Source organism: Microplitis mediator, chromosome 11, assembly GCF_029852145.1.
Source record: "Microplitis mediator isolate UGA2020A chromosome 11, iyMicMedi2.1, whole genome shotgun sequence".
In the NCBI taxonomy this organism is placed as follows: domain Eukaryota; kingdom Metazoa; phylum Arthropoda; class Insecta; order Hymenoptera; family Braconidae; genus Microplitis; species Microplitis mediator.
Genome location: NC_079979.1, coordinates 2641461 through 2655746, shown reverse-complemented (window position 1 = coordinate 2655746; position 14286 = coordinate 2641461). Strand labels below are relative to the sequence as shown.

The 14286-nt window shown below is 34.0% G+C and overlaps 1 long non-coding RNA gene across 1 annotated transcript; it reads right to left on the bottom strand.

Annotated features, from left to right (window-relative positions):
* Positions 1-4235: 4235 nt before the first annotated feature.
* LOC130677281 (uncharacterized) lies at positions 4236-6653 on the bottom strand. Its single transcript, XR_008991564.1, has 3 exons — positions 6517-6653; positions 6169-6289; positions 4236-4452 (listed from the first exon to the last, which is right to left on the bottom strand). It is a non-coding gene; the product is annotated as an uncharacterized LOC130677281 (long non-coding RNA).
* Between the last annotated feature and the right edge of the window lie 7633 nt (positions 6654-14286).

Sequence of the window (14286 nt, the reverse complement as noted above, 5' to 3'; positions counted from 1 at the left end):
AGCATCCTGGATGTTTTAGGAAAGCTACTTGAGAGGTTATTGCTGGCCAGAATGAAGGAACATCTTAAAAACGTAGGTGGACTCTCGTCTAGACAATTTAGTTTTACCAAAGTTAAATCGACTATTGATAGAATTAAAGCAGTGTTAGATATTGCGAGAAAAGCTAAGCAAGGTACAAAGAGAAGAAAAGGTTACAGTGCAGTAGTAACGCTAGATATACGGAATGCTTTTAACACTGCCCGATGGGATAGGATCCTTATGGCTATGGTGAAAGAAAATATTTCCACCGCACCTGATACGATTGATCGACAGCTATCTGACAGAACGGGTCATGTTCTACGATACGGATGATGAACTGCAGAAATACAGAGCCACTGCAGGGATTCCCCAGGGGTCGGTACAGGGTCCTTTTCTATGGAACCTAATGTACGATGAGCTCATTGAAATTCCATTACATGAAGATACTCTTATGGTAAGATTTGCCGATAATGAAGCTCTAGTGGCGTTTGCTGACACTACAGCGATAATGAAAACACAGATAAATGAAAGTCTACGACGCGCAAGCTGGTGGATTAAAGAGAATGCGCTATCAATGGCAGTAAACAAGACCGAAGCGATCCTCATTTCAGACAGACGCAGTTATAAACTCTCGGAATTCCGCCTGGAAAGTTGCGATATTGCCCTGCAGAAATCGCTGAGATACCTTGGAGTGCAACTAGAAAACAGGCTCACCTATAAAGTGCATGTAGCACAATGCTCGTCTAAGGCCAGTAAGGTTGCGGCATCCTCATCCAGAGTAATGATAAATGCGGCAGGTCCCGATTCCCAAACAAGAAAATTACTGGATAACGTGGTGCACTCCACGATAATTTATGGATCAGGAATCTGGGCAGCAGCCATAGTGAACTCTAACCTACGGAGAATGGTAACATCGCCCCAGAGAATGAGCATAATCAGAGAAGTCTCAGCGCACAGAACAGTTTGAACACTTGCAGCGCAAGTGATAGCAGGCATTCCACCTACAGATCTCTTGATAAGAGAAAGAGCGGACATCCATGCAGAACTTCAAAACCATGATACGGACAAGAGAGCCTCAATTACAGAAGGGATTAAAGAATCTGCCAGCGCTGGGATGATCACAAAGCAGGGCACTGGACTCATTAGTTATTTCCAAGTGTTACACAGAGAGTCGGAAACGGCGTTTTAGTCGACTTATACTCCACACAAGTAATTTCCGGAAATGGGTACTTTGGACAATATCTAGCAAGATTTAGACATCGGATAGATCCGAGTTGCATCAGTTGCGGAGCGCCCGTGGACAATGCAGAACACACCGTTTTCAGAAGCCCAGCAACAATAAGCTACAGGAGTCAAATGAGCCAAACATTAGGAAAAGCTATAAACCCCGAGAATTTTATAGAGAACCTGGCACACGAAATAAATATTTTCGCTCTAAGAGCAACAATAAAAGCGATGATGATGAATAAGCGCTCAGCTGAGGTACAAAAGCTGGCGAATACAGGAAGTAACCTACATTAAGATGCCTAAGAAAGTCAGAACTAGAAAAGAAAAACCACTACCTGAACTCCTAATCTCTACGAGTTTAATAAAATATCAATTATAATTTTTTTTTTTATATTATATTTTTTACATTATTAAAATGATTATAACTCGGAAACTATGGACTTTAGCGACTTGACTCATAGGACTTTTTTCGAAGGAAATAAAATTTCCTATAAAATTTTTTCTGACATTTTTGATGTACTTTCATTGGTTCATGTTCTGCAAGCCAATAAACGTCAATTTCATAGGAAAAATGAGTTCTACAACGGACACAAGTGTAACAGCTGGAATTACAGCTAAGTAACTATGGGCACTTTTGAAGAACACTAAATGCCCTACAATTTGCGACCAAAACCGCCTTGATATCATGAAATGCAGCTGAGTATTAGAAAGTTAAAAGAAAAGTAATTTAATTTACGTGTATTTTGAATGGGAAATCTTTGAAATCAAATGACAAGTACTTAGCATTGGAATTAAGAGCTCAGATTTGGTGAGAATTTTTTTTTTTTCGATGTAAATTGAGGTTTTGCTTGAAGACTTGAAATAAAAAAACTTTTGCGGAAATGAATCACCCTAACACACACACACACACACACATACATTCAGACACTCGGACATCATTCTGAAAATAGTCAGAATAGCTTCCTAGGACCCCAAAACGTCGACATCTGATGAAAATTCGATTTTCGAAAATCGGGGTGAAAACAATAACTTCCCGAATTTTTCGAAAATCATCGATTTTCTTCGCAGGAAGTTAAAAAAATATTCATGTTTGTGTTTGCAGACTAGATACTTTAGTGGCTTTAATAGAGCGTCATTATATCAGTACCCTGGTGAATTTGTTTACACAGAGAAGAAACTTCCTACAAAATTGGTATTTAGTACGATTTCAATTTATTTATAGTATAATTCTAAAAATATAATCAAATTATATATAAACAATACTCATAATTTTGTAAGTTTCTTAATGATTCCTAAATGGTTGAATTTACGAAAAAATATAGGACACCTTCTTTGAAGAGCGGTGAATTTCTTACAAAAAAATTGATATAGCGCTTAACTGTTTGTCTATGTATTAGAATGTTATAACATTTCAAACTATAACGCGAATTTTTTGCAACAAATCCAACTTTAAGCTTCATATCTCTTAAATGGATGGATTCACAAAAAAAATATAAGAGATTTTTTTCGAAGAGTGGTATATTTTCCTCATTGTACTGAAATGGTTAAGTATCATCACTCAGGCAGGGCTAAACGGCATTGGAATTGACTTTTTCATTATTTTTGAATCACAAATCAATGATTTATATCATGGCCAAGTAAAAAAATTTAATTTTGGAAAGAACGTACACCCTTATCGAAGTTACATAGAGTTGAATGAGGATGTGGAATCCCCGCTTAAAAAATCCGATAGATCCTTATGGCTGTATGTAAAAGGCTCTATACTAACCTATAGCACTTCTCATAAAATTCATTCATTCTTATAAAATCTCAATCAGAATTCATGAGAAACTATTGGATTCTATGAGATTTCTAGAAAGGAATCTCATATAATTCTCTTTTGGTTCCTTTTAGTTGTGAAAAACAGGGGAGAATCAAAAAAATTTATAGAGAATCAATTCTTCGATTCGGGATATACAATTCGAATTTTCGTTCAATTTTTAATCTAAGCAATATAATTCAATTTCTGTTACGTAATATATGTTAAATTGACATCCCCCCTTAACGTACCAATTCATAACAAATTGAAAAGCCCCTCCCTTCTCAAAATATGTTACGTAATTTATGGATGTTCCCATTATACGTGATCAGTTGAATGAAGGCCTATTTTATGAATCACCAGTTTCCTTGTTCTAAACTCCTTTACTACGTCCACGAAGGAATAATCACAAGACCAATGATGTGTAGTAGATACATAACTAATTTTACAATTACTTCTTGAAGTTTACAGGTTTAAGTATACTGAATAAAAGGCGATGTTTGTTCAGCTATGGTTGGTACGAAATCGTCCCTCTTCCCCCAGGCTGACTCGTTAGTATCACTAGGCCTCGACCTACGCATGTGCCCTGTAACTTTGCCTCGTGGCAACTCAGTAGGTATTAGAATTTTTAGTATTGTCATAAGCCGTCAGGTTACCGCAGGCAGCCGTTAGGTCCTATCTACTTCCCGAGTACACAGTTGTATTATTCCTAACTCTGGTTACAGATTCTTACCTGAATTTTCATGGGAATCCACAGCATACTAAGTTCAAATAGAAGCCTTGTTCTGAATCCTATATGGATTGTTACAACAGTTTTCCATGGGATTCTAAGCGATGCAAAACTCCATAGAGAAACCTATTTTAGATTTCTATGTGAACTTATGCAGGGTTTACCATGTGCATTAAATTTTCACGTAGGAATTCAGATACCTAAGTTCCCATACGGAATTTCTATATTAGAATGCACGTACCCATGCTTTCTTACATGAATTCCTATAGAAATCTGTACTTTCTTATGTTGATCACCATGAATTCTCATGAAACTTCATAGTTTCCCATTTGGATTCCTATGGATTCTTATATAATCCTGCAGGGATTTTTTCGATAGGAACTTTCTATACTGTTCAGAAATAATAAAGAGCTGCTAAGAAAATAATTTGTATTTTAAAATGAGAAAAATAATACTGAAATATTAGTTTATATTATCAAGATATTTATTAAGAATCATACAAAGCAATAATCAAAATAACTACGTTATTTTTGTCTTGACAATTATTCTGACGGATTATTCTTATTCTTCATTATCCTCTTGACCATATCCAATCGAACATAGGCATACAGGCACCTTGCCAGAAATGAGCACTGCAGACATGATGTTTACAACAATGATAACCCCATGATGGATGACACTGAAAACAAAAACAATATGATTAACCCGGAAAAAACGAATCATAGATGGTCAATTACAGCCATATATGGTCGTAGATGATTCATATATGATTATATGTGGGCATATATTGGCACATGTAAAATGACATAATCTATTTCTGACTCATCTTAGATATTATCTATGGTCGTATATGATCAGGGGACACTGATTTTTTAGTTAATCAACCGCTGCTTTAAGAATATTGATGGAAAATGTAATGCTGCACGGTGATTTTATAGCTGAATGTACCCCCAAAAGCCCTGGAAATTTTCAAGTCGATCCATTGAACCGTTCATCCGGGCCGATTGCTCAAAGTTTTGTCCCTCAATTTGTGTAATCATTACCAAAATGAAAAAATAAATTTTTAGATTTTGTTTCATTTTTGCGTTAGTTATCCAGTAAATGTAAGGTAAAAAGAAAAAAATAACCCGAGTTAAACGTAAAAAAATAAAATGTTGGAAAATCCAAAAGTGCACACCTCAATCGCTCATTTTATTCTTAATCATTTCTTTTATAATATAATATTAATGTACTTTTTTTTTATTATGAACTTTTATTCAATTTACAAATCACCAACATGATTTTTTTATTTCTTATTTTCTTGAGTTAAGATAATTGATTATAAACGAATAAAATAATGAAACGACTTAATTTTAGGTTTAAATTGTTCCTTAGTAAATTATCTACATGCTGGTATACGACTTTACCTATCTTAGTGTAATAAAAAAAGTGTAGAAAGATTTTTATGTGAGTAAAATAGTCGAATAAAAAAAACCGTTGATAAAGCACCCTCTGCGCTTTCGCGCTTGAGGTGTGCAAAAAGTAAAAAAAATTCTTGTTTTATCTCGTTTTTCGGAAATTTTTTTTTTTATTTATATATATGCTCATATATAGTTTACATATGGCCATGTGAATTTCATATATGCCCGTAAATGATTTACATTTGGACCATTTATGATTTTGTCAATAAAATTGCATAGCTGTATATAGACGTATACGACCAAATATAGCCATAAATGATCATATGTGGGAATACAACTTTTCTATATCAAGCCGTATAGTTATATACGTATATACATCCGTATATAACTATACATGGCCGTATACGGGGCGTATGCACCGATACATGGAAAGATAGACTTGTTGTATTAATTCATTGAAAACTATTCAATCGTATATGAGGCACATATGGCCATAAATGTAGCTGCGAATTTTTTTAAGTCACAAGTACGCAATGTATCTGAGTAGATGATTTCCTTCAAATACGTTTGGCCATTCAGCCAAAGTCGTAACGTGTTTTACCGTGTTTGAAGTCGTGAAATATTTGGCTCAACTCAAACCAAGTCGACTCAAAGCTTTCTTTTTATCAGTCATGAGTGATAATAGATAATCGTTTTTTATTTAGCATAACTTAATTTAGAAACCACGATTGGTTGCATAGTGCAGTAGTTAGAGCGTCAGTATTTCGTGCGTAGGGTCCCGGGTTCAAATCCTCGTAACGCGCGTGCGGTCGTTGAAAATTCTAGCATTTTACCTTCAGTTAAAAATTTCTAATTCGATTAGAAATCAAATTGTTAGCAAATCTGATGCTTACTGCTCCCCAAAAATGATTTCACATATTTAGAAATAATTCTATTTAGTTATATATATGTAATGTTTTTCACTCAGGTTTTACTAAATTGTAATAATTACTCACCCATTTGCCGTCACAACCTGGACCTGGAGGTTTAACCCATGCAGTACTAGAATATATGCCGATTAATAAGAAAATAGATAATAATAAAATTATTTTCGCCATTTTGATTGTATGCCTGGATCTGGAAAATTAAAATAAATATTGTTACTAAATAATGAAGATTCTGTAAAAAGCTATAATATTTTTATAGGATATTGAATTTCTCCTCGAAAAATATTTAGACTTTTTTATATGATTCAATAGTAATAAATTTGCCTTAATTTAAATTAAACGATAGTAAAATTAGGAAAATTAATAATAGAAAATTTCAATAATTAAAATTTTAGTACAAGTAATGAACAAAGATACCTTAGATCAACTATCTATCGATGTAAGACTAAGAACTGAATTCTAAATAGATTTCTCGTTAATTTAAAGTCAGTGACTCCATTATTAGTTCGCTTTATCTATCTCGTATGATTTTTTTAATTTCTTTTAGCAGCAACAAAAATAATTTATCACAGATTTAATTGCGTCACTCTGATTCCTTGACACTTCAATCCGGCAGATAAAAAATGAAGGCCAATTGTTTATTGTTGATTTTAACTACCGACGAAGTTAAAGATCAAAGAGGCGGGAACAATTAAGAACAAAAATGAACCCCCAAGGATTAACGATTAAATTGTTGTTCTAATGTATCGACGATCAAGTTCATCAAGAAGTTCATGGCAATATTTTTTTGCATTTCTGGGAAGTTTCCATACACGGAGAAAAATTTATGGTAATACTTAAAATTTATTATAGGAATGGTTCCAATAATGTATGGTAACCGCTTTTTTTTAAATTTTTATTATAGGAACGGCACCGTTACCATAAATATGGTCACCATTACCATAATATTATGGTAATGATTACTAGAATATTATGGTAATAATTACCATAATATATATCAATGGTTACCATAATATATGGTAACCATTACCATAATATTATAGTACCGTTTACCATAGTATAATGGGAACGACTACCATAATATTATGGTTATCATTACCATACTTCTTTCACATGCGATATGGGAACTTTTACCATAGTTATGGGAATTGTTCCCATTCTGATGGGAACTTTTCCCAGAAAGTATGGGCCTATATCCCATATTTCCAAGTAATCATTACCATAACGGTACGGGATGATATTTCATAAACGTACTAGTAACGTTTACCATAAATTTCTCTCCGTGTACCCGAGTCAAAAAACAAATTCTAGTTTAGTTCTCGAAAGCCTCAATTCCTTTGATGTTTTAATGGCCGCCTAAATTCAAATAATTTATCGATTTTAAATTATATCTAAGACTTAAAAATCCTCAACAAATGAAAATTTATATTTTGGACTTTGGAAGATTGTAGATATAAATATCGTAGGAAGAAAAAAAAATTCCTACCTTCGATCATTTCACAATTTACTTTGAGTGAAATTTTTAACTATTTTATATAAAATAAAAATCATTATTGTATCAACAGCATCAATGACTCGAACTAATTTAAAAACTTTTTTTTTTTAATGAAGAAAGTTATTGAGTTATATCAAATACTATAGAATTAGTTCAAACGACTTGGTACCTTCCCTCAAGAAACTCTCAGTTGGAGCAAAATATACTGTCAAACTTAGAGGGCGGTAGACTTATTTCTTGACGCGCTTGGCTGTATCCAAACGCACGGAGTACTTAAGCCAAACGAATCTGATTTGACGTCAGGAATATTTTCTTACAGTGTATCTAAATAACGAATCTACCTTTCCCTTTCGGGTGAGGCCAGATAGCTCTTTTTTTATTATTAATGATTAACTTATATTAAAAATATAGTTACATAACAATCAATTAGTTTTATTAACAAAAAATCAACACATTTCACACTGAAAAATACTGCTTGCTTTTGACTTAATTCAGTTAGTCAAAAGTAAGGTGAATGGCTGTCGTGCTCGAAGTGAAGACGAAGAAGTTCGAAATAAAATCAAAAATATGAATAAGTCCAAAGTAAGATGTAAAAAGCTCTAAAATTTGACACGAATTCAATTCAATTAGAAAAAGTCGAGATCTCGCTGAAAAATCGTCAGAAAACCGATAACTTCAAAACTGGGTTCCCCTGTCTTGGCCATCCGATGACAAGCCAAACTTGGGCCACAGCTGGGTAACCTAGCCTTGACCGTTACAATGATTACCCGAGCTTGGGCCAAGACTGGGTGCCCCTGCCTTGGCCGTCTAATGGCAAACCAGGCTTGGGCCAAGACTGGGTGCCCCTGCCTTGGCCGTCTAATGGCAAACCAGGCTTGGGCCAAGGTAGGATTACCCAAGTTTGGCTGTACTTATGGTTTAATAAGTAGATCATATACATGTGTCAGTTCAACATTAGTAGGTTCGTCCAGTAGCTACCGTTTAAATCCAGCAATCAGAAGGATGGCAGTTCGTGCCCGGAGCCCAACAGAATTTTACTGAGTTTGTTCACATCATTTACCTCCCTTAGAAAGTTTAAACGTTAAAGATCATGAACTCTACGAGGTTAATAACAATAGAAATTTTTTAAAATTAAATTTATTTGTTTCCTCGATGTAAGGGCCAGGTCTTGCAAAAAAGCCTAGGCCAGGACTGGCAACGAAGCATGGGCCAGGTTTAGCAACCAGGATTGGCCCAATGTTGTCATTCCAGACTTCTACCAAGGCTGAACCAAGGCTGGCTTACAAACTCGGTCCAAGGTTCTACATACATGGGCCAAGCCTGGTCCCGTCGTCATTTCCACTCTGGGTAATAACAAAATTATTTTTGCCATTTTGATTTTATCTCTTGAGCTGAAAAATTAAAATAAATACTTTTACAAAACTATAAAGTTTATGCAGAAAGGTACTGGAGTACTCTTATAAGAAATTGAATTTCTCTCGGAAAAATGTTTAGATTTTTTTTATGACTTGACAATAATGAAGTTACGTAAATTTGAACTTAAACGATAATAAAGTAACGAAAATTTTTATGGAAAAATTTAATAAAAAAATTTGAATACCAGAAAATAACAAAGATACCTTAGATCAACTATCTATCGATGCAAGACTATCTAGAAATCTAAATAGATTTCTTGTCAATTTAAAGTTATTGAATTTAGTATTTGGTCGCTAATTTTATCTCACATTTTTTTTTTTAATTCCTATTGCAACCAAAATAACTTATTGCGAATTTCGTTTCGTCATTCTGATTTCTTGACACTTCGATCCGTTAGAAATAAATTAAAGGTCAATTATTTCTTATTGATTTAAATTATCAACAAAGTTGAAGATCAAAGAGGCGGGAACAATTAAAACAAAAAATAAACTCTCAAGGATTCACGATTACATTGTTGTTCTAAATTATCGATGATTGATGATTAAGTATGCATCAAGAAATTGATAGTGATTTTTCTTGCATTTCTCAGAATTCTGGGAAGTTTCCATAACTGTAGGAAAAATTTCTATTATTGTGGTAAAAGTAATGATGTCGCATGATTTCGAAGTCATAGTGATGATGCATACTCGTGCGAATATTATTCGAAAGAAAATCATCAGTTAAAATTAGATTATTATAAGAAGAGTGGATTGTATAAGACGACTCTACACGGAGAAAAATGTTGGTTTGAGACCTACCAATTTTTATTATGCTGTCGACCAAACTGGAAACAGGAAGAGAAGCATCTAAAAAATTATTATGCTCATACGAAAAAGTATTATGCTGTATCATAATACTTACTACGCGCAAGACACTTATCGATAAGATTTAATAACAATTACTTCCATACATTATAATAATTGTGATGCGGCATACTAATTTTTCATAAGAGCATAATAAATTCTTGGATGCTTCCCTTCTTGTTTCAATTTTGCTCGACAGCATAATTAAAATTGATAGGTTTTGAGCCAACATTTTTCTCCATGTACTCCTGATGGTAAGCACTCAATGGACTAGAGAATGCGTAGCTGCGTCAGCCGTTAATTTTTTATTTAAAAGAGGAGTGACGAATAATATTTGAAATTATTCAATAATGAAAAAATTAGATACGAAGCCAAAACTTCCCGGTGTTTTCAAGCTCCTTGAACTCAAAAATACTTTTGTATGCCATTGTTTTCGAAAAAAACCGTTTTTTAGAATTTCTTTCTCCCACGATATCTCGCAAACGAATGAACGAATTTTGATGGTTGAGGCGACAATCGACGCATTTTATTGAGCTCTAGAGATGATTAGATTTTGGAATTGTTTGGTTCAGTTGTTTCAAAGATATTTGCAGAAAACTGTTTTTAATTTTTTCTTTCTCCCGCGGCCTTCTCCCCCGCTGTTTTCGAGCTCAACAACATTACTATAAATACATTTTCGAGCTCGAAAAGAGCATTGTTTTTTAATGAGCTTTTTAAGCTCAAAAGAGATATGTTGTAAGTTAAAGTTCGAAATTTTAGAACCGAAGATAATTACACCAACACACAAAAAAAACGTTGTTTGTACTTTCGACTGGACCCACCTACGAACATGTATTTTGACCCACTGAATCCAAATATGAAGTCCATTTGGCCCGGTCACCCTCCAAATTTGAGTAAAATACAAAAAACCCAAAAAAAAAGGCTATAAATTGCGAAAAACTGCAGTCACAGCGATGAAAAAATTTCTGTGGACCCAGATCAAGTATGATTTTCATGTATTGTAGTTCACTTAATCTGAATCTACACGATAATTAGCACGTTGAGCTGTCAAAATTTGTATAAATTGCGAATAACCGAAAAAAATTGCAATAAGTCATGAAAAATCGAAATTATCAACAAGAAACAAATTTTTTGGATTATTTATGATTTTTATGTATTTTGTTCCACTGAATTTGAATCTGAAGTTTTTTTGCTCTATTAACATTTCGAAATTTTTAAAAATAAAACAAATCGGGAAAATTGCAGTTATAAGTATGCGAAAAAATATATTAAACACGATTGTGAATAACTTGAATATATTTTCATGGATGGAATATGATCGTAGAATTCAAAAATTGACAAAACTTGCAAATCTGTAAAAAATAGCAGGTAAAGAGAAGGTATGAAACTATGATTTTGAATTTCAGACTGTCGTTTGTTTGTATCAAACATTTGTATCTTTAAATGACTTACGCAGTGGGTTCCTTTTACGTTTTCCGTTTTCTTCTGGTATTTCTCTTGTTAGCATCCAGCAAAAATCTGCCATCATGTTGACATTTTAATTTGCTCGATAGTTACTCTTCATTTCATTTGTGTCTTGATGAAATCATTTCCCTCGTTCTTCGCTTTAGTTTCCAAGATTTTCAGGAAAGTGGTGGACGTGAAAATCCATGGTGTAGTTTGAGGTTCAGTAAGCACCCTAAATTTTTGTAATTTGTCACCAATTCTTTTACTAACGTCCTGTAGTTTTCGCTTTTTCTATTTCCTAAAAAATTTTGAGACACGTTTTTGAAACTTACCCAAGCTGCTCACTCCGTCTCGTTTATTTTTCCTACAAAATTTGCATCCTGGAATAGAGTTCGAATTTGTAGTCCATTAAAAATTCTTTACGATCGCTTGTGCTTGCAATCAGGGCACCTCCACGTAATGACGGTGGGCAACAGAACCATCGGGCAAAGTCCCTGGGTTAACGGCATGTGTGCCGTCATGGCAGGTACCAGTGATAAGTACTTTGCGATGCAGGGATCCGGAAACCTAGTACTAGTGTCTGGTAAGGAGGAGAAAGTAGGCCCGCAGGCGTTGTCATCAAGCGATTGCAGCTCTTCAGTAGTAGAAAACTTAGCTACAAGAGAGTATACCATTACAAGAAGTAATTCCCATCTTTGTAATAAAACTGCTGGTTGATTTCATCACGCTTGTGGCGAGTTTGAATCGGCAAAAAACCGTAAAGCGTTTTCCGAAAGATTAAAATAAGTTATGAGGAATGCTTTCGTATTCAAATAACGAATTTGAATTCGGCCTGGGTCCCACACTATGTTTTTGGTTGATGTTATATTATGTTGATACGATTTTTGCTGGGCATTTCAAAGGGATACACCGAGAGATGATAACAAACGGAAGAAAAATCCACTGCGTAGATGGTTTGAGAACAAAAGATTTCGATACCAACGAAGAACAGTTTAAAATTCGAGCAAATCGTTCTCTTTATTCTAGTTATACGTCATTTGTTATAGATATTACAATTGTTTATATTATCAGATTCTAAACTTGTATTTTATGCGTGAAAAAATACAATCAAAGCTTTTAATCATGTTTTATAGATTTTTTCTCATGTTTATAACTGCAATTTTTTCAGTACTTTTGGTTTTTTGAGATTTTTATTTTAAATTTAAAACGTTAATGGGACAAGAAAACTCCAGGTTAAAATTCAGTGGAACAAAATACATAAAAATCGTAAGCAATCTGAATCAAAAAAATTTTTTTCATCTCAATAATTTCAATTTTTCATGATTTGTTGCAATTTTTTCGATTTTTCGCGATTTTTTCAAATTTTGACGGCTCTGCGGGCTAATTAACGTATAGATTCAGATTCAGTAAATTAAAATACATAAAAATCATACTTGATCTGGGTCCAAAAAAAATTTGTCATCGCTGTGACTGCAGTTTTTCGCAATTTTTTGCCTTTTTGGAGGGTTTTTTGCATTTTACTTGAATCTGGAGGGTGACCGGGCCAAACGGGCTTCAAATTCGGATTCAGCGGGTTGATATCCATGTCCGTAGGTGGGCCCAGACAAAAGTACAAACAACTTTTTTTTGTGCGCCGGTGTAATCAAGGAATGAGCGTTTTTTCAATATTTATTCACAATTAGGTTCAATAAAAAAAAGAAAAAAGTGTATGTAGGCAAAAATCAATGTAAGTGAAGTAATGATTTAAATAAGTTTTGACTCAAATCAGATCATTAATACATGAAATATCCGAAAAAAATATTGAAATCTGTGTTTTTCCAATTTGTTCGTCGATATTATTATTTTAATTATGAAGAGTTGGTGTGATTTTAAATACATGTTAGTAGATTATGTAATGACTTACTTGAGAAAAATCACATAAAATGTTGCTCTTTTAACTTTCCAACGATGATATCGTTTGAGCTAATAAATTAAATTTGATGTTTAATGTGGCATTTGACGCGTTTTATTGAGGTTTAAAGCTGATTAAAATTTGGAATTGATCAGTTAAAACGTTTCAAAGATATTTGGAAAAAACCGTTTCTTAACATTTCTTTCTCCCGCGATATCTCTCGAACAAATTAATTAATTTTGATGGTTGGGCGGCAATCGGCGCATTTCATTGGGTTCTAGAGCTGATTAGATTTTGGAATCAATCGATAGATTCATTTGTGAGAAATTTTCAAAAAACTGAAAAAGAAATTTTTATATTGTCGTATGTCTTCAATATCTTAGAGTCTAATTGATTGATCGATCTGGAATTTTCAGGAAAGTTGATGACCAACAAGCTTTTTCGATTGCGGCAAGAATCGTTCTGATCGGTTAATTAGCTTAAAAGTAATAGCAAGCTTACACACATACATGCATACATACACACATACATACAGACACTCAGACATCATTCTGAAGATGGTCAGACTTGCTTCCTAGGACCTCAAAACGTCGACATCTGAAGAAAACTCGGTTTTAGAAATTAGAAACTAATAACATCCCGAATTTTTGAAAATTTTCAATTTTTTTAGTTGGAAGTTAATTAGGTGAAGCGAGCCTAAATCTAGTTTTATTTTTCACCCGAGACTATTAAAAAACTTCCCTGGTAGAAATAATCACGGGCCACCTAGATTACAAACCAGGCCAGTGTGCACTTCGACGAACATGAACCCAAAGCTAATATTATGAAGAGTAAAAAGACACTGCTGGCCGATACTGACATTTTCATTGATAATGACTTAACCCCACTAGAGAGCCAAGAAGCCTCCGAACTGAGAAGAAAAGTTGAAGAAGAACGTGCAAAAGGAAACCACCCAAGGATCCGCTCAAACAAAATTTTTCTGAAAGACAAAATGCCTTACCTGGAACGGATTTACAAAGAAATGGACCGAAGAATCTGTGAATCTCACGCAACCATCTAAGAAACCATCTTTAACCTCCCAAAAAACTAGCTAAAGG